This window comes from Lissotriton helveticus, chromosome 12 (assembly GCF_964261635.1).
Source record: "Lissotriton helveticus chromosome 12, aLisHel1.1, whole genome shotgun sequence".
In the NCBI taxonomy this organism is placed as follows: domain Eukaryota; kingdom Metazoa; phylum Chordata; class Amphibia; order Caudata; family Salamandridae; genus Lissotriton; species Lissotriton helveticus.
In genome coordinates this window covers 199,763,777-199,791,238 of record NC_136073.1, presented here as the reverse complement: position 1 = coordinate 199,791,238, position 27,462 = coordinate 199,763,777, and the positions used below count along the sequence as shown (strand labels likewise).

Genomic DNA, 27,462 nt, shown 5'->3' with positions numbered 1-27,462 from the left:
TTGGCGATGAGGGGGTCCTTGGTGAGGGAGAGGATCAGCTGGGTGTTGTCGGCGTAGGAGATTATGTTGAGGTCGTGTAGTCTGGCAATGCGGGCAAGGGGGGCCATGTAGACGTTGAACAGCGTCAGGCTGAGGGAAGATCCCTGAGGGATACCGCAGATGGTTTTGGTGGTTCTGTATTGGAACGGGGGGAGGAGGACTCTCTGGGTTCTGTCGGTGAGGAACGAGGTGGTCCAGTCCAGGGCCTTGTCTCAGATCCCAGCGTCGTAGAGGCGTGTGCGGAGAGTGTGGTGGCAGACGGTGTCGAAAGCGGCGGAGAGGTCCAGGAGAAATAGGGCTGCTGTCACGCCATTGTCGAGGAGGATTCTGATGTCGTCTGTGGCGGCGATGAAGGCGGTTTCGGTGCTGTGGTTGCTGCAAAAGCCAGACTGGGACGGGTCCAATATGTTGTTGTCTTCTAGGTAGCGGGTGAGCTGGGTGTTGACAGTCTTTTCAATGACTTTCCCTGGGATCGGAAGCAGGGAGATGGGCCGGAAGTTCTTGAGGTCGCTCGGGTCCGCCTTGGGTTTCTTCAGGAGGATATTGATCTCGGCGTGCTTCCAGCTCTCAGGGAAAGTGGCGGTTTCGAAGGAGAGGTTGATGATGTTGCGCAGGTGGGGTGCGATGAGGCTGTTGGCTTTGTTGGCGATGTGGTGGGGGAGAGGGTCTGAAGGGGCGCTTGAGTGGATGGTGCTCATGGTCTCGATTATGTCTTCGGTGCTCACGTTGGTCCATGTGGTCAGAAGGTCGTGGTCGGTGGGGTTGGGTGTGCTTGTCGTGGTGGGGTGCGTTGCGTTGAACTGAGTGTTGAGGCTGTTGTGGATGTCGGTGATCTTGTGGTGGAAGAAGGCGGCGAGGGTGTCGCACAGAGCTTGCGACGGCGGGAAGTCATTGGTGCAGGAGCTGGGATTGGAGAATTCTTTCATGATGTTGAAGAGCTCTTTGCTATTGTGGGCGTTGTTGTTGAGGCGGTCAGTGAATGAGGCTCTTTTGGTTGTTCTGATGAGGTGGTGATGGTTGCGGATGGTGTCTTTGTGGGCTGCGTGGTTGGCGGGTGTTCTGTCGCTGAGCCAGATGTTTTCGAGTTTCCGGCAGGCGCGCTCGGAGGCCAGGAGCTCCGAGGTGAACCAGCTGTCTCTCTGGTTGGTGTCTCTGTCGGTGGGTAGTCGTAAAGGTGCTGCGGTGTTGGCGCATTTTTCATTCCAGAGTCTGAGGGTGCGGGCCCCCTCCTCTGGGTCGGTGGGGCTGGTCGGAGGGTCGATTGCGAGGTGAGCTTCCAGCAGTTCCTTGGTTACTTTGCCCCAGCGACGGCGGGGGATCTGTGGGGTGCGGTGGTGGGTGACGGGTTTCCGGAAGGTGAAGTGGATGCAGTGGTGGTCGGTCCAGGTGAGCTCGGAGTTGTGGCCGAAGGTGACGTTGGGGCTGGAGGAGAAGATGGCAACGAGCGTGTGGCCGGCGATGTGGGTCGGGGATTGTGACGATCTGTTTCAGTCCGAGGGTGGCGAGGTTGTCGACCAGGGTGGAGGAGTTGCTGTCGTTGATGTTTTCCAGATGGAAGTTCAGGTCACCGAGCAGGATGTAGTTGGTGGAGGTCAGTGCGTGCGTGCTGATGAAGTCCGCGATGGAGTTGCCAAATTGGGGGCGTGGGCCCGGCGGTCTGTAGACGAGGGTGCCTCTGAGGGTGGTCTTGGGGTCTGTGTGGATCTTGAAGTGCATGTGTTCGGCGGTGGTGAGGGTGTTGTCGGTGTTCGTGGAGACCTTGATGGTGTTCTTGTGTATGATAGCGATTCCTCCTCCGACTCCGTTGGCACGGTCTCATCGGGAGATCTTGTACCCGTCGGGAATGGCCATTGCGATGTCAGGGGCGGAGGTTTCGTTCAGCCAGGTCTCGGTCAGGAAGGCGACGTCTGGTGCTGTGGTGGTGAGTAGGCCCCAGAGCTTGACGGCGTGCTTGCGTGCGGAGCAGGTGTTGAGCAGGATGTATCGCATTCGATCGGATCCCGTTGCTGTCGAGGCTTTGGCGTCGTTGGTGCAGGTGAAGGTGCAGTTTTGGCAGGTGAAAGGGCCGTCGGTGCACTTGGGGGTTGCTTTGTAGCAGTTGGGGGGCCGTCCTTGGTTGAGTGTGATGAGGGTGTTGGCGTCGTAGCAGAGTCTTGCTTCGTCTCTGGTGCGGGGGCTAGGGGTTCTGGCGCTGGGCGTGGTCCAGGCACGGACAGGTGCAGACGGGCTTTCCTTAGGTGTGCCCGCTGCGCAGCGGCCGCCATAAAAGGGGGAGGTGAAGAGGGCGGGTCAGCTGGGAGGCGGGAAGATGGCAGCGAATGGGCACGGGGGGGCGAGGCTGCCTGGAGGGCAGCGGCGGGAAGGAACAAAAACGGTGGGGGAAAGCAGGAGGAAACGGCGAGAGGAGAGCGAGGTCAGAAGCAGGCAGGTCAGCTCGGAGGGGCAGCAGGGAGGCTGGCAGTCACATGGGCACACGGGGAGACAGGGGCACAGGCAGCCGGGGTACAGGAAAGAATGGTTAAGGCGCAGGCACTCAGGGGGAATGGCGGCAGTGGAGGCGGCGATCAGGGACACAGACAGCAGGAGGCAGTGAGGAGCAGGCAGGGCTGGCACAGGAGATGGTGGTGCTGCAGCGGAGGGGGGAGCGACCTACCAGAAGGTCAAAGGTCGCTGTGTTTTGCTGTGCTCAGTAATTCTTGGGAAGAAGACCTGAAATACTAGGAGCAATGTTGATGAGAATCCAGGAGGATGAAACTGGCCAGGCTGCCAAATGCTACATTAGCCAGTCTTGTGTAGCCTACCTTTGATTTAAAGTTGTTAACAGGAAACTCTGCCATTTTGAAACCAAGGTTCAAACTCTATTGATTTTGAAGGTATCAATAACACAGGCCCAGATCTTTTATAGGTCTTACTGAGACCTACCAGAAATCAATGGCCAACTATCGGAATATATTGGCTCCATAATGTTTTGCATCTCAGCACATAACCGAGAATTCTAGTTAGGTACTGTGACCCAGAGGGGCACTCTGTGCCCTGGAGGAAAGCTCCCAGTGTGTCGTCATTTGTGGCTGTGTTTACTGTTCACTCACTTGGCTCTAAGGAAGTGAGAGTAGTGGCAGTGTGAATTTCTACTTGTAGTACAGATGTTTTTACCTACTGTCTACCTCAACCAAGCACCCTCTACCTTGAGGGACCTCTACAACGCAAGTGTCACAACCCATATACCTCTGCAACATGGTAAGTTAAAACAAAGTTAGTTACAACAGATTACAATAACAATGCATTAAAGGGTTTAAGGGTGGGTTAGTGCTGGTGGTTGGTGTTTAGAGGGATTTTTAGGGTTTAGACAAGGGTAGTAATAATGGTTAGTAATGGTGCTAATTGGTTTTTAGGGTTCAGGGATGGGTAGTGATAAGGAGTTAATGCTACAAAGAAGGATAGAGATTGGTAATTCACCCCCAAACCCACAAAAAAGGACAGGGGCTTGTGTGGTTTACCTTTCCAAAAACGTTTAAAAAAAGGGGTGAAGTTCCCCCTCAACCAAAGAAATAGAGAATTTTTTTTTGAAGGTGCATCTATTTATTTTATTTTCTATTTTAAATAAACTGTAGATTTTTTAAAGAGTGAAATGCAATGGTGATCGGCGCCCTGGGTGGAAAGTATATTATTTTGGGTTATTCATTCTAGGTTGCAGGTTTTGATTTGGGATAAGGGGTAAATTAATTTTGTGGTTCAGGGTAGATAGTTTTTGTGGGATGTGGATATTTATTTTAATTGTTTTTATTTTAAATAGTCTATTTGAATTATTGTTTGTTAAGGAACAGGATGCAACGTCTATAGGTGCCCTGGGCAGGGATTATAATTTTAAGGGCAACTAATTCTAGGGTGAGAATTGTTATTTGAGGTATATGACAATTTAATTTTAGGTCTCTGGATATTTATTTTCTCTGAATGTGGGTATATACTTTAATTCTAAATTTGTGGTTTATTAATATATTTAAGCTATTTACTATGCAAAAACAATTTAAGCGTTTTCAAATTCTTTTATTTAAAACACAGGTTTTGAAACATCATACACACAATTATTTCCTAGATATTTAATATGTTATTGTATTTCACATTACATCATTTGTTTTATTTTGAAAACGTGAAATAACAAGTGTGGGGAAAAGACTTATTTTGAAATATATATATATATATAGTGAACAAACATGCTTTCAATATAATCAAAATATCTGATATGTGACTAGTAGCATACATTTCAAAAGAGGATATCTCCATAGGGAATACAAACAAATCACATTTTCTTAAATTTAATTACATTTAGGCAAAATGTTTTCAAGAAATTCATGTCTGAGGTCAATGACTTCAATCTCATCCCTGCCAACTTGCTGAAACAAAAACATCACCATCAACCTGGAGGTCTTTCTGGTAACCATCAGAGATGAATGGAATATTTCTCCACAGGGCATTGTTATGAAGCATTCAACAAAAAATAATTTTTTTACAGAACTTCCCGCTAGTGTAGAGGAGGGTCCCTCCTGTCTTGTCTGTAGCCCTAAACCAGATTTTCTGGAGCCCAAACGCCCATTCCATAGGATTCCTTGCTTGCACATGGGTCTATTGAATCAGACTTCTCCTGCTGATGTTGGGTTTCTCAGGCGTTAAAAGTCATGTATGATTGGAATAATCTGAGTCCCCTGAAAAATATCGCAAACATAAGTGAAATGATGTTTTGAATGGCACAACTTTTGAACAAAAATTCACACTAATAGAAATGTTTAACTTACCAACAAGCCAGGGCCTCATTGGTACAAAGTCTGCAATCTGTTGTGATATGGAGCTGTAGGATAGCACCAGCGAGTCATGCATGGAACCTGGACATCTTGTGCATGCACACTCGGGATGTAGTGCTATGCAGATCACCTGCACATTTATGGAGTGAAAATGCACATTGATGGAGTGAAAATGATTCAAATTGCATTACACTTGCTACCAGTCATGAGGGGGGACCAATGTATTGTGGGTTTTCTCTATCACACCAAATATACGTGGTAGGCCTCCCAAGTCACTGAACTCACCCTTGATATTGTTCAGTGCAGCATTATCTGCTGGAAATTGGATTGTGCATAACGTCCAGGACCTGGTTGAGGACAACTGAAACAGTTGGTCGTGACATCCCATTGGAGTTGCTAACTATGTACTGGGAGGAGCAAGTAGCACAAAAATGTAATGCTGATCTAATTTTCACAATATGCCAGATGGCAGACTGTATTCAGCAAAAGGTGAGATCAAAATGATTGTGATAAATCCTTAATGGTGGCACAGTTCAGCCTGTACATCTTTATGATGCACCTTCCCTGCCTAGTTTCTCGATCCAGAAAGGAATTGTGCACTCATTCATTATGTTGACGTAACCTTCTTTGTCTTCTTTGAGATGTTTCATAGACATATCTGCAACATACAAGAGCAGTGTGTCAGTGTTGTATGTTCACACGTTTGACGGACATGCTTATAGTTTTTGATCATGATAAATAACAACCACACCCAATTATTAAAGAATAGTAACAATATCACTCCCTTTGTTTCTATAACACATATATTTTTTAAATAATATAGAAACATGTGTTGTCAATGCTACAATTTTCAAAAAATCTACCAAAAGATAAGAATGCATGTTTTAAGATAAACAGGAATTATTTTTATATTTTTTAAAAATTCTCCTAATTTCTTGTTTTTAAATAACATGGGGCAGATTTATGAGGCCCTTGCGCCACGTTTACGCCGCTGTTGCGTCACGCAAGGCGGCGTAAACGTGGTGCATCCCTACGAACGATTTACAACGTGATGCATCTAGGCAGATGCGTCACGTTGTAAAGCCCTGCGCCGCTTGTGGGCGTTCCGGCGCAGGGTGGGCATTCCAGGGCAGGTGCGCCTCGCAAAAGTGGCTGAGTGAAATCTATGAGATTTCACTCAGTCACTTTCAGGCCAATGCTGCGTCAAAAGCCTGCGCCTGCTTGAAGCAGGCGTAGGTCTTGATGCAGCATTGGTCAGATAGGGCACCCCCCCCCCCGAGCCTTGCTGGAGCTGCGTCGCGCTTGCGCGCAACTCCAGCAATGCGCCGCCTTTACGGCACAGATGCGTCACGCATCTGTGCCGTTTTTGCCCCATGGGCGCCGTATTGTAAATGCGGTGCACCATGGGTGGCGGAGCTGTGGCGCACATTAACTGGCGCATCCCTGGGGATGCGCCAGTTAACATAAATCTGCCCCCAAGTGTTCATATATTTTTAATGATTTTAATTTTTTTAAATGTTATTTGCTGAAAGCTCCATCAATTCTGACATAGATCAGACGGCTGTTCTAGTTCTTATCCATGAAAGCAACATCAGGGATGATGGATGTTTCTATAAAAAAAAAAAAAAACTACAGGTCCGCCATATTATCAGCATACCATATGCTGACAATGTTGGTTTTGAATGACGGACAAAGTATGGAACAAGGAAGATGCCAGCAGTATCTGTCATGGACGACAGACTACTAAGTGCAGTCTGGACCTACCTTTTACAGCATCTGTGGTTCTACATTGGTCTTATAAAGGTCAGTGAGTGACAGAATTCATTGTCTGGTGTGTAAGCTTACATTGATGGAAATTCAGTCTCTTTGGCCTACACATTTTAAAGGCTATTGCGTTGATTGCCTCCTAACCATCAAGTGTATCAGACCTCTTTAACAGTTACTGCTCATTTTCCTCTGCTGCGGAATACAATGGCTTAAAGGGCAAGTGAGAGGGTGAGAGGGCCCCCAACATCACTCTTGAGGAGTTGCATGTCCTTGCAGAGGGGCCCTGAACAACTACAACCAGCTGTGAGAGTCAGGTTTGCAGCATACATGAAATGCACTTAATTTATATGTAATTACTTGTTAATGATTATGAGTGACTTCACACTCTGACCCTAGCTTTTTGAAAGTCACATCCACCATAAGAAAACATACTCATAGTCCTATGATGTAGAGAGTTGTGATTTAAGCAACAGCTACTGCAAAACCACTAATTATTTTGTCTTCAAAGTTGAAAATGTAATTTTGATGACTATTTACATGAAAAACATAGCATCATGGGCAACTGTCCTTCTTTTAAAATTAAAAACCAGTGCCTGACCAGAAATGTGTAACTGTATACATGTTTACTAGAAATACATATAGTTGGAACATTATTTTGGGTTAATGTAATATTTTATTTTTGTCTGGAATTAGTGCATTATGTACTCACTCCACAGACATTAATGATTGCTTAACAAACATTGAATTAAGTTGTTACTCCAATATACTTTACCAGCAAGGTATGTTGTGATCAAAAACTAATCAGTCGGACATTGGTGAGGGCAGGCATGAAGTCTGCTTGGCATGGGGAAGCTGTTTGGAAACGAAAACAGCAATCAGAGTGACTAAATGATTAACACCCATGGTGTCACTACACATCTCATGTTTTTGCCTGAATGCTGTTTTAATGCCATGCAAGTTTTAGGACATGACTCTATCTGAGCCAAGGGAGGCACTGGCTTTAGAAGTTAACTTACTAACCGTTAAGCCAATGGTGAAAGTGCATTATAACAATTCACAGTGCGCTCAACTTTAACAATGACATTGATATTTATTTTTTCATTTTTGTGGACTGAGTACTCCGCAACATTTAGAAAAGAGTATCCTCTACATAAACCCAAATGTCCCTGAGTTCACTTACAACAGAATGGCTACTCCATCACAAGATATAGTCCATACACATAACTAGAAATCCAATAATATATAAGGCATTTTAACCACAGTGGATGGCTCATCCATCTCATTTCCAGGGAGCAAATTCATTGCAAAATAGTGTCCCCGAGTATGGACCTTAATTGCATCATACAACATTGAGCTATGGACAAAGTAAAAGTAGCATGTACTTTTCAGGACAATAAAATAAAAACATAACCTGTGATTTGTAAGTTGTTTATCATTTTGGTCCCTCACAGAGTAATGGTTATCATATCCACCATTGTACATTGTGTTTTAGGTACTTAGAATATGGTGGATGGTATTTTAGATCACAACTGTGACGCAGTAACACATCAAACAAAATGTTAATTCACGTCATTTTATGTTAATAAAAAGTAAAAACACATTGGCATAAGTATGTTTGATAACTTGTGTTGTTTAAGTAAACATTGCAAGTAATGTACTTTTGTAATTTAGTTTTCTTATTTTCCTCTCTGTCAGTCAGCTCTGACAGCAAGAAAATTATCTGGCTGTCCGTTGTCTAGTAAGTGTGTCATCTAAGGGCTTTAAGAGCCGTGGCATCCACTGCTGAAAATGGTTGGAGGACCTTCGGCAATGGACCCACCTCATCGCACTCAAAAAACTGCAGTGGCCTTGACCACCATGATGAGGTTAATTCTGGCATTGTACTACCCCAAATTGAATGTGGAGATAAAAGCTGTAGAGCATGAGCAGAAGTGTATTCGCCGGAATAAATATATTTGTTATTCGAAACCATTCTTTCCACTGCTCAGGTTGCAAAGTAACGTCATAATTGTAAAACCTTAAAAGAAGTTCATAATAGAAGTATCATAGAATAAATTAGACTTTGCCCCAGATAGAGAGTTTCCTGGACAGCTATACCATGACAAACTGCCAGAAATCACATCCATAGTCGGAGGCTTTCCAACCGACACGGTTGGTTTGCGGTCTGAATGCCAAATTATGATGTCAGCGGTTGGAGCGTGAACCAGGCGTTTATTCTGACGTGGCTCTGACCGGCTCGCAGAGTCTTCCGGCTGGTCGGAACTGCACCGTAATCCCCTATTGAAGGAGTTTCTGCCGTCAGGATTACGATGTTGGTTTCCCACTGCCTTTCCATACAGGCCACTTCGACGTGGAAAGGCTGTCTGAAAGCGACTTTGTGGGCCCCTAACAGGGCCCTCTTGACTCTGCGACCTACGGTTGGTGCCGAGAGGGTACTTAGGGTGCCACCCTTAAAATCCATGTGGTGCCTGCCACAGGTGCAGGGTTTTACACTCCCCCATTTCTTAATGGGAGCCTGTATCATGGCCGGTTTACTGACGTAACACAGGCTCCCTTAGAGAAATGGGAGTATCCGACCGAACAGTGTTTGGTCGCATCATAATCAGGCAGTCGGAACCGCCGACTGGAGGTAGGTCGGTCGGTCGGTCCCGAGACAGTGTAGGTCGGAGGCAACTCTGACCCACATAGTAATAAGCCCCTATGTCTTGCTACAACTGTGTTAAAATATTATGTGACATTAACAGTATTTCCTGGCCAATAATACAGGCTGCATTTTATATAAGATGTCCTGTTTGTAAGTGTATGAACACACTATATTAAAAAGATGTTGGTTTTCTGCCAAAATGTTTAAGAAGAAATATCAAAAATGTTGTGTCAAAAATAGAGTCAATTAAACAAATATCCTGGGACAGAATAGAGAATGTAAAAACCGTACAACATCCTTTTAAAGTATATTTTGTTTTTTTAATATTGTACTGAATATTATTTTATTTAAAATAGTTGTGAATGAATGAATGAATGAATACGCACTTGTGAAGTGCATGGCTACCCACGGGCATCCCAGCGCTTCCTGTGACACCAATCATTCACCACTGATCAAGCAAAAAGAAAAGTCTTCAGCGGCTTCCTGAATCTAAGATGGTCAGACTCAAGGCGAATAAAGTCTGGAAGCTGGTTCCAGAATGTGGCCACATTATATGAAAACCGTTGTCCTCCAGTCCGTGACTGTTTGATCCTAGGAACTGCCAGCAGATGTTTATTATTGGATCTTAGGGTCCTCTTGGTGTCATATAATTGCACCATGGACTGGAGCAAGGCCAGGCCATTGCTGGAGATGGACTTGTGAACAATACACATTGCCTTAAACCTGACTCTTTCAGAAACAGGGAGCCAATGCAGTTGACCGAGTGCCAACTTAGCTGAATTACGTTTCGGGATATCCATCAAGAGACGGCCGCACAATTCTGGGTGATCTGTAGTCTCTTGATAGTTCAATGGGGCGCACCCAAATAGACTGGATTTGCGTAGTCCACCTGAGATAAAATCAAGGATTGAACCACCATACGCCTAGCATCAAATGGGAGAAGAGGAAGGATCTTTCGTATCAGCCTAAGCAGACCATAACAATTCGCAGCTACTTTGCTTGCTTGAGCATTGAAATTCAAGTTGCAATCAAGCCAGACACCAAGTCTCTTGATTTGTTTCTTAGGGGCAGGCGGAGAACCAAGACAGCTGGGCCACATAAGATCTAAATTATTATCATATTAATAATATCAGTCTTCGCACCGTTTAATTTAAGAAAGGACCGGTCCATCCATTCGGATACCCTTACAAGGCAGGCAGCTAAACCTGGCTCGGCTTTATCTTGCTGACTAAGAGACACCACTAATTGGGTGTCATCAGCATAAGTAACAGTATGGATCCCCCAGGGAAGTACCACCAATCCAACCACATATTACTGCCCATACATAGGGTAAACATATATGTACCAGCCATGTCTCTATGGAAGGACCCTGTTTCAGATGACTGACAGACTCATTTAAAAACAAAGAGGCAGCTTTTCCTGACATGCAGCAGATAAAACTGACTGCCCTCCCTCTACAATCTATTGCAGTCACCACTGCCAGTGCTACATAGCCCAGTGAGCAGATAGTAGTCACACTCAGTAAAGGATTGGTGCACATGTCTTGGCGTCCAAGATGCACCGTGCTCTGACTTGCAGTTCCATATCACAGTGGATCTTTCAGCTCACATGCATGATCTCCATAAGTGCAAAATCAAAAATCAAACACAATTAGAAATTTGCCACAGGAAATACAAGACTAGATGCATGCTCTCCAATGAGAGAAGCAAGAGGGCTAATCAGCATGGAATTCCAGATACCATTTTATGATCTCCTGACCAGAATGACTGAATCGTATCATGCTGTGACATACAGGAAGGAAGCCAATGATTTCTTGACTCTGACATAACTCCAAAAATGATCCATCAACATTGTATTGTCAGCCGTGTCTAAATCAGCTGAGAAAGGTAATTGCACCCAATCTCTTCGCTGCTCTCCTTACAATCCTTGAACATCGGATAACTGTTTTGCTGGTATGGAAATCAGGTCCGTGGTGCTAGGTTGGAATCTGACTCATTCATATGAAACGAGACAAACATCTATTTTGATTTTTACTTTCATTGTCTTGACATCACCCTCTCCATGATCGTACCACATAGATGCTGTTTGACATAAACTAGGACTTTGAAGATGCTGTTAGACATAAACTAGGACTTTGAAGATGTTTTGTCAAAGAATTGCTTTTTGAGGTGAAGTGTTACCGCAGTATGTTGACGGGATGCTGAGCTTAATCAACCCAAGCAAGGTCTTGTTATATTTTACCTTTAGAATATGATGTGTAACCACTTCATGTAAGGTCATTACAGACAGTGTCTCAAATCCTGAACTTTTATTCTGCAAATCATTGATTTCAGGTGTGTTAGTCCAATTAGTTCAATGGAAGAGAAGCCAAACCACATAACTCAGAACTGGAAGCAATATCCGTTGTGATCTGCAGGGAAGGGGTCACCCTATTTTAGAATTTTAGTATTACAATGCAGAGATCAATTGATAGTGATGAGCAACCCACAGCCTATACTGCATATTTCACTTCCCAAATCAACGCTGGACCACAGAATGAAAAATAGGGATGGCCCAGGGTGGTAGATTAGTTACGATTTTGCTTGTTTGGCCATTTCTACAGCGGTGGCAGGCACGGATCGGAGGTGGCGGGTGAAGGGTGGGACATGGGCAGAGGAGTGTAAAAACAATGAAAAAAATGTACTCTCAAACCGCATCTCTCCTCCATCTTCTTGCCACGTCTCTCCCAGCCAGGAACACGAAGAATCCGGGCACCCCTGACAAATCACAACACTGAAATGCAGCTTTGTGATTTGTCTGAGTGCCGTGGTGCTGGGCTCAGCCAGGCAATGGCTGCCTGTGCATGTTCTCCAACCAGGCTGTAATCCAGCCTGGGAGGAGAAAATGCAAAGTATGCATGACTGTTGGGCCGGCCAATCAGTCATTGCGCACTTACAGAGAGCTCACCACTCCTAACCCCTGCTCTGAGAGCAGAGGAGCCCTGCCCGCCCCACAAATATGCCTCAGCTGGAGCCAATAAAATGATAATAATTAATTATTATAATTTTATTTTTCCTTTATTTTCACTGCTGATAGTAGTAGGGTGGGTGGAGAACTTTGAAAGCACACATGACTGTTGGGCCGGCCAATCAGTTATTGCGCACTTACAGAGTGTGCACCATTCCTTACCCCTTATCTGAGAGCAGAGGAGCCCTGCCCGCAGCAGGAACAAATAAAATAATAATAACAACAAGTTATTATCATGTTATTTTTGCTTTATTTCCACTGCTGAATGCAGTGGTGCGACGCTCCTCCGCCTTAGCGGAGGAGCCGCCACTGCATTTCTCAGTCATGATACTTACTCAATAATAATGCTTATGCAATAAATGTATTCTACCATGTTTATCAATGTTTGTGCATAACTGGTAAAGCCTAAGACTGGAATTATTTTAACAAAATAGACTTTAGATGGTTTAAGTTTACAAATATTAGAAACATGCAGAATCCAGGATGATGATTGCAGGGCTCTTTGTTTTAAATGGATTTAAAAGCAAATGTAGAAGCAGTGGTTGAAATAAAATACTGGGGCTACTCATTGTCTTTTAAAAGGAACTTAACGTACAGTTACTGCAACACAGGTTTGTTACTACATATAAATAATGTGCTTAACAGAATTAAACCTCAGACTTATTTCTTGATTATTGAGTACCTCTGGGAATATCGGATATTGATGTGCTATCACTCATACACACATTCAAGCTCGGAATATTAACCAACAGGTTTCCTGTGTGTTAATGACTGGCTCGAAAAATGAAGCTCGATAGCCCAGCCAAAGGCCCTTAGTCCAGCCGGGCTTAATGAACAGGAAAAGTGTAACCAGGAACTCATTACAGCGATCATAAATCAAAATATAAGAAAGAAGTTCTTCTCAGCCCACCAACTATGCACTAACGCACAGAATAATGTTTCAACTATTGGGATAATTGTATATTAAGTAATGCATAGTTCAGGCAATGCCCAATGTGAATATCAGATTCCTCATTCACCATTTAAATAGGGGTTTATATTCTCTATAGCAGATATTACATTTACATGGACACCAGCTGTGATGCTCACCCACAGTAAAAAGATAATATAGCAGGTATCAGAAAGTAAAATATCTGGGCAGATTTGACGGGCAGGACCCATTTCCTTACAATAAAGAACATGACATGCATTTACAGAACTGTTGAGAACCTACTGCTTCAAACATGATGGAAACCCCATTATGTAGACCAGATAATAAAGCTGCACAACTCTCTTAATCTAATAAATCATTAAACTTTTCAAAGTAGATTTTAGTTTCTGAAAACACCAGGTAAAGCCTATTACATTTGAATAACATCATGTCTCATGGTTACCTTTCCAACATTTTTCATCAATAATGCTGTCCAATAAAACCCTGTGTTGGCTATATTTCCAATAATACCAAAATACCCCTTTTTTATCAATGGTGAAACCTAGGCCTATATCCGGGCACGTATCATGAATCATTTCTTCATTTTTTATTTATATACAGAGAAGTGATAAAGTGTCATCTTATGGTAAATCACAGAAGAGGAACAGAATGGATATCAGAAGGTGTGCAGATTAATTAGAATATATCATCATGCTAGGAGGATCCTCTATTTAGTAGCCTTCAGAGGATGCCCTCTTTTGTAGAGTCTTAACCAAATCCCTGTTAAAACATCTCGGTTTTCATGGCTTTTCTGAAGTACGGATGTTTGGGTCGTGCCTTAAGCAGGGGGTACAATTTGCGCTAGAGTTTTGGTTGCTTCTGTCCCAGCAATCAGCCCTCTTGTTTAGCCATTTGAATCCTCTTTGTTTGAACCAGGTTATGGCAGCTGGTTAAAGATCTCTGGCTGAAGTGCAGTGAGAAGCCAGTTTTTATCAGTGTCTCAGACATTTTCGCAAGTGGACCACTGAGTGCTGCATAGAATTCTATCTTCAGTTCTTGACTCCTCTGATGAGCCATGTGAGTGTTTTCAAAGCTGATTGTCTCATTGCATTGCATTTAGTCATAGTCCAGGAGTGTGATGGTGTGGTCTCTGCAATATACCTCTATGATTCATGGGAAGTCTACTGTAAAAGTGATCTACCTTCTGTGTTTGATATGAAGGAGTATTTTCTGCCACATTGACTTAATAATTGACTGGCTCAACTACTTTAGTAATCTTGGGGGAAGTTCAAGATCTGTATCAGTGATATCCTCCAAGTGTTCCATTTCCTGAAAAGGTGTCTGAGACTCTGAGGTGATGCAGTGTTTGCAAGCTATAAAGCAGGGTATTCAAGCAGGCGTGATTTGAGTACAATCCCACCTACCAATAAGGTTGTAGTTATAGCTCTGTACAATCAGAGGAAGCCATGTTTCATACATTGGTTTGTGTGTGTTTGGCTTACTCCACCCTGATGAGAATTTGGACGTCTTCTGCATACATTTGGAATTGGAGCTGGTAGTTCATCAACACTTACATCAATGGAAGCATGTGCTTGTTCATCACTGGTAGCGAGAGGTAAGGACTGTGGCATGCCTCCTTGCAACAATGAACTGAGAGACAATCTTCATGTGCTGACCATGATGATGAAGGAGCAGATGTGATTTAGAACATGTATGATCACACCCAATCTTCCTTCAGTCTTTTGAGAAGACTTGGGTTGATTAAAGATAACAGTTTAGGAATTATTTTAAAGTAAATATATGTATACAGTATTATGTTTGATTTTTAAATAAGTTTATTTGTTATATTTTATAAAAATGTATGTTAAATTTAATTTATTTTGTTAAAATAATGTATATATGTTATATATTTAATACATATTATTTTATTTTACATATATATTTAAATCAATACTTTTTACATCTATATGTTTTACATCAATTTTTTTGATTCAATATTTTGTCCTTACCTGTTTAGGGAAATTAGTTGATATTTTTGTATTCTATAATTTTCTTTCTCGATATTTACAACATCGATATTTTTGACATCGAAAGTGTATCAGTGAACCTTGAAACAAAACACAACACAGAGATAGTATCAAAAAAATCTGTAGGAAAATAACAGCAGAAGTAAGCATCACATTGAGCAGCATTATAGTATGTCTTAGAAACATGATAACGGCAAAGAGATAATATTCTATACTTAATCTTAATTCAAATAGCAGGTATACACAAAGGAATCATAAGGATTGACAGTTTTACTTCTAAGAAATAGCTATGTGAGATATTCTCATTGGTGAAGTCTTGTGCCACTCAAGGCTTGGGCTTTAACACTCTGGAGGGGTGCCATCCCATATTGTTTTGATGCGTTCTCTGCCTGTGTCACTGATGGAAGGGTGATGGTGTAATGGAATGGTTTATAGAATGGTAAGGATGCCAGCTTCACAGGCTGATTGCTTCCTACCTTATAAATGCTGAACACATGCTTTCTTGTTAGGAATGGAGGTTCGCCCTGTACCCCCTCCCCAAAATAATTCTTATCAAGGTCCCTTCACTTAGTTCTTTTCAGAAGGAGGGACAATACAGATCCCCACCCTTCACTCTTATGCACATGCTGCAACATTTGATTGCAGTGATGAATGAAGTTGCACCCTAGGAATTAAAAGAAAGTAGGAGCTCTGGCTGTGTTCACAGGAATGTGCGAAGAGCTTCTGTCCCAGCTAAGACTCACATAACCCACTTCAGGTGAGTAAATCAGGAATGAGATGATTGGCATTACATAGTCCAGCTAACATTTGAAAAGCGCATGTTCTATGGTTCTTAAAGTAGTCATCAGAAGTAAGGTGGGACTCTGTCTCAACAGCTGAAAAACATTGAAGCAGGAGCTAGAGACTCAGCGCTACAAAAGGGGATGATGGACGGAGCGTTTGAGCAAATCAAACACTCACCCCCAGTCAACTGATCTGGGTTTAATCCATCTCCATTCTTTAGCTCACTCAGCCACCCCAGTTCAGACATGGCTATATGCAAATCCATCTGACCCTGTGCCTCATGGGAACAGTCGAGCCCGATATGCCAAGCCATGTCTTCCCTGGACCGGAAACAAGCATCCTGGGACCGGTTTCGGATTCATAATCCTCATCAGCCAGGCTATCTTGAATCCAGTGGCCAAGTGAGCAAGGGACTCACGTCTGAGCATACCCTGCCACACTTAGGGCGAACAAAGCGATACAAAAGGGGATGATGGACGGAGCGTTTGAGCAAATCAAACACTCACCCCCAGTCAACTGATCTGGGTTTAATCCATCTCCATTCTTTAGCTCACTCATCCACCCCAGTTCAGACATGGCTATATGCAAATCAATCTGACCCTGTGCCTCATGGGAACAGTTCAGCCCGAACTGCCAAGCCATGTCTTCCCTGGACCGGAAACAAGCATCCTGGGACCGGTTTCGGATTCATAATCCTCATCAGCCAGGCTATCTTGAATCCAGTGGCCAAGTGAGCACGGTATGATCAGACGTGAGTCCCTTGCTCACTTGGCCACTGGATTCAAGATAGCCTGGCTGATGAGGATTATGAATCCGAAACCGGTCCCAGGATGCTTGTTTCCGGTCCATGGAAGACATGGCTTGGCAGTTCGGGCTGGACTGTTCCCATGAGGCACAGGGTCAGACTGATTTGCATATAGCCATGTCTGAAATGGGGTGGCTGAGTGGGCTAAAGAATGGTGATGGATTAAACCCAGATCAGTTGACTGGGGGTGAGTGTTTGATTTGCTCAAACGCTCCGTCCATCATCCCCTTTTGTATCGCTTTGTTCACCCTAAGTGTGGCAGGGTATGCTCAGACGTGAGTCCCTTGCTCACTTGGCCACAGGATTCAAGATAGCCTGGCTGATGAGGATTATGAATCTGAAACCGGTCCCAGGATGCTTGTTTCCGGTCCATGGAAGACATGGCTTGGCAGTTCGGGCTGGACTGTTCCCATGAGGCACAGGGTCAGACTGATTTGCATATAGCCATGTCTGAAATGGGGTGGCTGAGTGGGCTAAAGAATGGTGATGGATTAAACCCAGATAAGTTGACTGGGGGTGAGTGTTTGATTTGCTCAAACGCTCCGTCCATCATCCCCTTTTGTATCGCTTTGTTCGCCCTAAGTGTGGCAGGGTATGCTCAGACGTGAGTCCCTTGCTCACTTGGCCACTGGATTCAAGATAGCCTGGCTGATGAGGATTATGAATCCGAAACTGGTCCCAGGATGCTTGTTTCCGGTCTATGGAAGACATGGCTTGGCAGTTCGGGCTGGACTGTTCCCATGAGGCACAGGGTCAGACTGATTTGCATATAGCCATGTCTGAAATGGGGTGGCTGAGTGGGCTAAAGAATGGTGATGGATTAAACCCAGATCAGTTGCCTGGGGTGAGTGTTTGCTTTGCTCAAACGCTCCTTCCATCATCCCCTTTTGTATCGCTTTGTTCGCCCTAAGTGTGGCAGGGTATGCTCAGACGTGATTCCCTTGCTCACTTGGCCACTGGATTCAAGATAGCCTGGTTGATGAGGAATATGAATCCGAAACCGGTCCCAGGATGCTTGTTTCCGGTCCATGGAAGACATGGCTTGGCTGTTCGGGCTGGACTGTTCCCATGAGGCACAGGGTCAGACTGATTTGCATATAGCCATGTATGAAATGGGGTGGCTGAGTGGGCTAAAGAATGGTGATGGATTAAACCCAGATCAGTTGACTGGGGGTGAGTGTTTGATTTGCTCAAACGCTCCGTCCATCATCCCCTTTTGTATCGCTTTGTTCGCCCTAAGTGTGGCAGGGTATGCTCAGACGTGAGTCCCTTGCTCACTTGGCCACTGGATTCAAGATAGCCTGGCTGATGAGGATTATGAATCCGAAACTGGTCCCAGGATGCTTGTTTCCGGTCCATGGAAGACATGGCTTGGCAGTTCGGACTGGACTGTTCCATGAGGCACAGGGTCAGACTGATTTGCATATAGCCATGTCTGAAATGGGGTGGCTGAGTGGGCTAAAGAATGGTGGTGGATTAAACCCAGATCAGTTGACTGGGGATGAGTGTTTGATTTGCTCAAACGCTCCGTCCATCATCCCCTTTTGTATCGCTTTGTTCACCCTAAGTGTGGCAGGGTATGCTCAGACGTGAGTCCCTTGCTCACTTGGCCACTGTATTCAAGATAGCCTGGCTGATGAGGATTATGAATCCGAAACCGATCCCAGGAATCTTGTTTCCGGTCCATGGAAGACATGGCTTGGCAGTTCGGGCTGGACTGTTCCCATGAGGCACAGGGTCAGACTGATTTGCATATAGCCATGTCTGAAATGGGGTGGCTGAGTGGGCTAAAGAATGGTGATGGATTAAACCCAGATCAGTTGACTGGGGGTGAGTGTTTGATTTGCTCAAACGCTCCGTCCATCATCCCCTTTTGTTTCGCTTTGTTCGCCCTAAGTGTAGCAGGGTATGCTCAGACGTGAGTCCCTTGCTCACTTGGCCACTGGATTCAAGATAACCTGGCTGATGAGGATTATGAATCCGAAACCGGTCCCAGGATGCTTGTTTCCGGTCCATGGAAGACATGGCTTGGCAGTTCGGGCTGGACTGTTCCCATGAGGCACAGGGTCAGACTGATTTGCATATAGCCATGTCTGAAATGGGGTGGCTGAGTGGGCTAAAGAATGGTGATGGATTAAACCCAGATCAGTTGACTGGGGGTGAGTGTTTGATTTGCTCAAACGCTCCGTCCATCATCCCCTTTTGTATCGCTTTGTTCGCCCTAAGTGTGGCAGGGTATGCTCAGACGTGAGTCTCTTGCTCACTTGGCCACTGGATTGAAGATAGCCTGGCTGATGAGGATTATGAATCCGAAACCGGTCCCAGGATGCTTGTTTCCGGTCCATGGAAGACATGGCTTGGCAGTTCGGGCTGGACTGTTCCCATGAGGCACAGGGTCAGACTGATTTGCATATAGCCATGTCTGAAATGGGGTGGCTGCGTGGGCTAAAGAATGGTGATGGATTAAACCCAGATCACTTGACTGGGGGTGAGTGTTTGATTTGCTCAAACGCTCTGTCCATCATCCCCTTTTGTATCGCTTTGTTCGCCCTAAGTGTGGCAGGGTATGCTCAGACGTGAGTCCCTTGCTCACTTGGCCACTGGATTCAAGATAGCCTGGCTGATGAGGATTATGAATCCGAAACTGGTCCCAGGATGCTTGTTTCCGGTCCATGGAAGACATGACTTGGCAGTTCGGACTGGACTGTTCCATGAGGCACAGGGTCAGACTGATTTGCATATAGCCATGTCTGAAATGGGGTGGCTGAGTGGGCTAAAGAATGGTGGTGGATTAAACCCAGATCAGTTGACTGGGGATGAGTGTTTGATTTGCTCAAACGCTCCGTCCATCATCCCCTTTTGTATCGCTTTGTTCACCCTAAGTGTGGCAGGGTATGCTCAGACGTGAGTCCCTTGCTCACTTGGCCACTGTATTCAAGATAGCCTGGCTGATGAGGATTATGAATCCGAAACCGATCCCAGGAATCTTGTTTCCGGTCCATGGAAGACATGGCTTGGCAGTTCGGGCTGGACTGTTCCCATGAGGCACAGGGTCAGACTGATTTGCATATAGCCATGTCTGAAATGGGGTGGCTGAGTGGGCTAAAGAATGGTGATGGATTAAACCCAGATCAGTTGACTGGGGGTGAGTATTTGATTTGCTCAAACGCTCCGTCCATCATCCCCTTTTGTTTCGCTTTGTTCGCCCTAAGTGTAGCAGGGTATGCTCAGACATGAGTCCCTTGCTCACTTGGCCACTGGATTCAAGATAGCCTGGCTGATGAGGATTATGAATCCGAAACCGGTCCCAGGATGCTTGTTTCCGGTCCATGGAAGACATGGCTTGGCAGTTCGGGCTGGACTGTTCCCATGAGGCACAGGGTCAGACTGATTTGCATATAGCCATGTCTGAAATGGGGTGGCTGAGTGGGCTAAAGAATGGTGATGGATTAAACCCAGATCAGTTGACTGGGGGTGAGTGTTTGATTTGCTCAAACGCTCCGTCCATCATCCCCTTTTGTATCGCTTTGTTCGCCCTAAGTGTGGCAGGGTATGCTCAGACGTGAGTCCCTTGCTCACTTGGCCACTGGATTGAAGATAGCCTGGCTGATGAGGATTATGAATCCGAAACCGGTCCCAGGATGCTTGTTTCCGGTCCATGGAAGACATGGCTTGGCAGTTCGGGCTGGACTGTTCCCATGAGGCACAGGGTCAGACTGATTTGCATATAGCCATGTCTGAAATGGGGTGGCTGCGTGGGCTAAAGAATGGTGATGGATTAAACCCAGATCACTTGACTGGGGGTGAGTGTTTGATTTGCTCAAACGCTCCGTCCATCATCCCCTTTTGTATCGCTTTGTTCGCCCTAAGTGTGGCAGGGTATGCTCAGACGTGAGTCCCTTGCTCACTTGGCCACTGGATTCAAGATAGCCTGGCTGATGAGAATTATGAATCCGAAACCGGTCCCAGGATGCTTGTTTCCGGTCCATGGAAGACATGGCTTGGCAGTTCGGGCTGGACTGTTCCCATGAGGCACACGGTCAGACTGATTTGCATATAGCCATGTCTGAAATGGGGTGGCTGAGTGGGCTAAAGAATGATGATGGATTAAACCCAGATCAGTTGACTGGGGTTGAGTGTTTGATTTGCTCAAACGCTCCGTCCATCATCCCCTTTTGTATCGCTTTGTTTGCCCTAAGTGTGGCAGGGTATGCTCAGACGTGAGTCCCTTGTCTCACTTGGCCACTGGATTCAAGATAGCCTGGCTGATGAGGATTATGAATCCGAAACTGGTCCCAGGATGCTTGTTTCCGGTCCATGGAAGACATGGCTTGGCAATTCGGGCTGGACTGTTCCCATGAGGCACAGGGTCAGACTGATTTGCATATAGCCATGTCTGAAATGGGGTGGCTGAGTGGGCTAAAGAATGGTGATGGATTAAACCCAGATCAGTTGACTGGGGGTGAGTGTTTGATTTGCTCAAACGCTCCGTCCATCATCCCCTTTTGTATCGCTAGAGACTCAGCTTCTTTGGAAAATGACAAATTCTGGTCTAAGGTAATGTCTACATTTTTGGCCAGCGTAGTCATAGTTTAAGGGTAACCTAGCTCTGCTGGCCACCAAGAAGACCAGATTTCATATTGCTAGTCGAACAGGAGAATCTCAGACTTTTCACTAATAAGCTTAAGGCAGTTGTCGATCATCTACTGGGTGACAATGTTAGAGAAAGAACAGAACTTGTCATGTGTGTAATTAAAATGATCAGATATGGACACAATGGTCAGTGTCATCAGTAAATGATTCCAGATCAAAGTTAAAAGAGTAAAGCAAGGAATCAATTTGGGAAATACAAATATTAAACAGTATGGGGCTCCAAGACCAGCCTTGAGTTACTCTAGAAGGACATGGTGCTCCTTAGATTTATACGATGGCATATTAATGGATTAGGTTTTGTACCACTAAAGGCAACTAACCATCTGAGAGCACCCTTACAGGATCCCAACTGAAAGAGTCATTGAATAACAATAGGATGAGAAACTATCAAATGCTGTTGACAGATCTAAGAAGGAGAGTGCTGCGTTACAGCCAGAGCTGCCAAATCTGGTACTGGGGAACCAGTTTCGAGTCCCAGTGTCGGCTCAACATCTTATCATTCCGGGAAAATCACTTAATCTCCCATTGCCTCAAAAAAATTAATTTTTTCTTGTATAATGTAATGGATGCTCGTGTAAAGTGCTCTGATACTTTAGGGTTGAGCTTGCACTATATAAAAAACTACAACAAAAAACAAAATTAAGAGAATAAGTGCAGCAGAGTGCCCTTTGTCAAGCAACATTCGAAGATCATCTGTAAGTGGTATTAGGGCAGCACCAATACTATGGAGTGGCCATAATCTAGATTATAATGGAACAAGAAGGTTATTATTTTAAGATATGAGGATAGTTGACACAGAATACTTTTTTGAGTATTTTGACAGGAAGTGGCGGTGGAAAGATGGGGAGGTGGTTGTTCTTGCCAGAGGAACTAACACTGGACATTTTGAGAAGTGGAATAATGTGAGCATGCTTCCAAGTATCTGGGATCTTCATGAACCCAAGGAAGTGATAGCATAGGCCAGGGATGACTGACTCGATACCAAGACCTAAAGTCAATAAATAAGCGTGAGCTGAATCCAATGGGAGCCTGGTGCAGACCAAGCTATTGACAGAGTGAATTTCAAAATTTGGCAAAGAGGTATTGCTAACAGGTTCAAACTGGGCGACCTTTAAAAGTTCTATGTTAATGTTATCTTGAGGGTCATAGAAAAACAGGAGTACCTGGATTTTCTGTAGAAAAATTAAATGGAGAGTTTTGTGTAAAGCTCTTTGGAGGGTTTGCTAGGATTATGACAGGCGGGAGGATGTACCAAGCCACTATAATGGAAAAGACCTCACATGAAGAAAATCCTTCCAATTTGTTCTTCCTCACATAGAAGCTGTTCCGTGCTAGTGAAATAGGACAATGTTTGTTTTTGGCCACATCTCTGCAAGCTGATTTGATAACTGGGTCGTCTTAGGAAGGCAAAGGCGTACCAGCTTTTGGCATTCTCATTTTATAGATCTAAGATCATAGGTGTGGACCAGGGATAGGAGGGATGAGTCTGATGATTTTTAAAGACTTTACTGTGGCAATTTAAGTAAGTGCATTAGTAAGCCAGGTATTGTAAGGTTTGGCATATTAAGGCGAAACAGCCATTACAACACAGCTGTTTCCACGCATGCCATTACAATGCAAGCGTTACAACGCATGCGTTGTAACAATGCGTAGACTTTACTATGCATTTTTTTACAACGTATATACTTTTACCACGCATGCCTTTACAACAAAGTTTGTTGCAAAGGTATTTATGGTAAAAGCATATATGTTGTAAAAAAGTATAGGCATGCTTGTGGAAACAGCATAGGTGAACCAAGTCGTTAGAGGAAACAGAGACTCTTCCACGTCCTCACAACGATATGCACCGCCCCTCTGACGAGCTGCCTGAACTGCACAACCATGAGGAGAGAGGTCAGGGGGATTGGGCCTGGGGCGGGGGTTTCTATTCTAGGGGTCAATAGGGGTCATGCAGGGGTAGTGTTCTAGGGTAGGGCAAGGGCTGGGGGGTTGTGAAGGGGTAGAGTTTTCGGCTTTAGGATAGGCGAAGGGCTGTGGGCTGGGCAAGCTGTGAGCCGGGGGGGTCGTGCAGTGGTAGTGTTTTAGGGTTTAGGGTAGGGCAGGGGTTGGGGTAGGGCAGGGGTTGGGGCAGGGGGGGACTTGCAGGGGTAGTGTTTTAGGGTTTAGGGTAGAGCAATGGCTGGGGGCCAGGGGCGGGTCCTGCAGGGATACGGTTTTTGGGTTTAGGGCAGGGGAAGGATATTTTCTTTTAGAAGGGTTGGGGACTCGGGTGGGTTGTGCCAGGGACCCGGATTAGGGTTGAGAGTAGGGGTCAGGAAAACGTTTACCACACATATGCTTTTATCAAACATACTTCTACAATGTATTTCATTGTAAAGGCATGCGTGATAAACATATATTTGTTATATATTTGTTATAAAAATATGCATGCTAAAGGTTTGCGATGTTATTGCATTAACGTTGTAACGCATGCGTTGTAAAGGCATGTGCTACAACGGAATGCGATGTAACGTCATACAGCCCTAGGAAGACATACCTGTGTAAAAGGCCGGAAGTGCAGCCTGAAGAGCAGAAGTAAAATTAGCACCATCAACTTCCCACAATAATCTAATAGAGGTGAGTGAGTTGTTAGTGAGGGTGTTAAGAGAAGGGAGCCTGGTTCAGTGGCTGCGCATTGGTTAGTCCGAGTTAAGGGTCGAGGGACCAAGACACCACTATGAGAGTGGTTGGAGAAAATAGGGTCTAAAAGATGATCTCCATTCTGAGATAGGATTTGTAACGTATATGGTGACTTAGCTCTGCGATGGCGTCACCACCAAAGGCTATAGCATCTGCCGTGCCCTCAATGCCAAGGTGCACATTCAAATTACTCAGTGTCATAAAATTAGCAGCTTTTAATATTGATGGGGTTAAAAAGTTGATAAATTCAAAAGTAAAATGTTCTTTAGGCTAGTAGTAGTGTGGTAAATTAATGTCACAGAGAACGTACGAGCTTAAGAGTGAAAAACATGGCCTGGCAAGGGGTTGAGAGTAGGTTGGGCTATGGAACGCTCCTAAGGTGGTCAAGGAGGTAATGGCCATAACCTATAGGGACTGCAGCCACGATATTTTGGGATTAGGCGAGGGCACCAGATAGCAACTAAATGATAAAATCAAAAATGTCTAGGTGATGTTTAGAGAAAGATCTACAGTTTCTGAAATTGCAGTTTAGACGAAAATCTGGCGTCGAAGCTGAAATGAATGCATTCCATATACTAGCAGTGTCTTTAAAAGAGGTGAAGCGCTAATTAGCACTGGTGAGCTAGCCATGAATAGAAATCGAAGAAAGAGGGTAGCCATGACAGGAATTACCGCTGGGCGTCTGCTTCATGAGTCTAATTACATTTTGTTTTCCTTATTCCCTCACGAACCTTCACTTGGTTACTCATTCAGTATCTCTTGTACTAACATAACTTGCGTCCTTCCATTCACTAGTGTACACATTCACTCAAATATCTTACAAATAATTGTATTATTGGTCTTACCCATCACTTTGTCCTTCACTCACTCACTAATTCTCTCCCTTCCCTACGTACCTAGGTCCCCACTTTACATCTCACTTGGTTACTTTCCATTTATTTTCACACATTCACCTTCACCTTGTCAGTCAGGTACTCTCTCCTCCCTTAACCCACTTAATGAATGTGCCAAATCCCCTACTCTTCCACAGTTTTTCTTATTTCCTGGCACAATTATATAGTCACTCCTCGAGAAGAAGCCAGGCACCTCGTCACTATGGCAACTGGCACGCATTCACCTCTCCACCACCTCGTCTCCTTACATGTGTTAGCCACCAAAATGGTAATCTTTAACTCTTCCTCCCTCACATACCGACCACCCCCTGCATTTATTACACCGCATATTAACGATTTTATTTGTATGACTACAAAAATCTTGGATTTCACCAGCGAAAAAACTACCCGTGCAGGTTCTAAAATTGTTTTTTTCTTATGGATGTTCCTGCTTGACTGAAAATTCAGCTCTAACAATAAACTGAATTTCAGCCATAAGGGGAGGCCGCTGAAGCATGCAGCGCAGCACACTGACAGGCATTATGTAACCTGGGTTGAATCAGACCGTGAAGGCGGACTCTGAAGGGAAACTTCTATATTTGGGGTTTTGAGGCTGACCCTTGTCATGCCGGGGCCCTGGGGTGTAACACAACCATCAAATGTTATAAAGAGCAGGGGCTGTCACATAAAGATTAGTCTGTGCGCCTCCCTGACCTCTGCCAGACTTTACATTTTCCGGTGTCACTGTGAGGCGGCCTGGTGTGAGTTAGCGCCGTTCCCAAGCCCACCGTCTGCTGCTCCTTCCTGTGCAGGTGAACGGTGACATCCCAGACCATAAACACACCCCGCTTCTGCAGGCTCTGCAGAGCTCGCTCGTCTGCTTGAGATGTGAACACGGATGATTTACTCCCTAACACGGCGCGAGCTCTGTAGGCAGCCAAACTAAGCCAGCCCCGTGACGGCGAACAGCGAAGCACAGTTTGTTGTCCAATGTGGATACACGCAGGAGACGGGCCTGGGTTCTGAGGATAAAATCCAGATACAGGGACGGCAAACTGTTAGTCTCTCTCCCTTTCTTTCTTTCGACCTTTCTTTTTTCCTTTTGGTCGCTTTGTCTTTTCACCTACTCCTTTCCTTTCCTTTCTTTTTCTTTCTTTCTTTCTTTCTTTCTTTCTTTCTTTCTTTCTTTCTTTCTTTCTTTCTTTCTTTCTTTCTTTCTTTCTTTCTTTCTTTCTTCCTTCCTTTCTTCCTTTCTTCCTTTCTTTCTTTCTTTCTTTCTTCATGCAAACTCACCCAGCCATCACTCATCCATTTAAAACTCCCCATCTATTCATACACAAACTATCCACTCATCCATCCATACCATCCATCCTCCCACTTAACACATATACATACAAATGTACTCAATAAAACCATACATACAAAGTTTCCATCCATACATCTATATATGCATGCAATCCTCCACAAACTCACTCAGCATCATTGAGTAGTCTGTCACATGCAAGCTCCAACTCAATTTATTCGTTCACTCTCAAGCTCAATGCCTACACATTCACACACAAATTTACCAACCACACAGCCAAATACGCAGCATCCATCCATCATCCTTTGACCGACCCATCCACTGACAGACATTCTACCCATCTATCTACGCACACACCAACCACCTCTCTATCCAACTGTCTATCCAATCATACACAAAGTCAGCATCCTAATCTACTCCAAATTATCGTCCACCTGTCTGCAAATTCTTCATCCATGCCAACCAGTCAGTGACCCAAAAAGACACACACAGTATACATCAACCCATACACACCAACTCATGATCTATCTATCCACCGGTACATAAAATTACACCCATACATCCTGATTAGACAAATACTTAGCAAATTGTTGTGAAGTTGTTCTTCTTTTGTTTGCACATTTGATCTCTTATTGTCATGCTGTTTTCCTTTTCTATGCCTTGCTGAATCTTGCCTAAAGGTTCCATGTCATGCTTTAAATCGGAACGTTCACTGTCTCAGCAATTGCTGCTGACCAGCTGAGAAAATGTCCGTTTTCTGTCTGCTCTGTGCAGAATAAAGATATCTACTTACCTCAACAGCATGGACCCTGTTTTCATTTACAAGACAAATCTTGACATCTATTCAAAACTCGTATCATCCATCCACCCAGCTTTCCTTCCATTCATCCACACCCACACACGCTCTTTATCCATCCGCGAGGTAGTACGTCCATCCTTCTGCCTACACACAACTGCTTAATTCAAAAACTCTACCATCCATTCATTTTTATTGAGACACAACCTCCCCATCTGTCTATTCATTCACAAACTCTCCATCCAAATCGTCCATCAACTCTTCAACCACTCACACTCAAACTCTTCATCCATTCACCCTTACAAAAAGTATGCATTCATACTAAAGCTGTCCACTCATCCACCAAGTGTTCCCTCTGCTCAAACTGGCCACAAAATGAGAG

At 44.6% G+C, this 27,462-nt stretch overlaps 1 long non-coding RNA gene across 1 annotated transcript in view; it reads right to left on the bottom strand.

The window, feature by feature from the left end:
• Positions 1–4,312: 4,312 nt before the first annotated feature.
• Positions 4,313–27,462, bottom strand: part of LOC144798925 (uncharacterized) — a 289,530-nt gene continuing 266,380 nt past the window's right edge. The window contains exons 4-6 of the long non-coding RNA XR_013603699.1: positions 15,172–15,269; positions 4,830–5,493; positions 4,313–4,739 (exon numbers count right to left, since the gene is read on the bottom strand). This is a non-coding gene — a long non-coding RNA (uncharacterized LOC144798925). The remainder of the gene's footprint in view (positions 4,740–4,829; positions 5,494–15,171; positions 15,270–27,462) is intronic.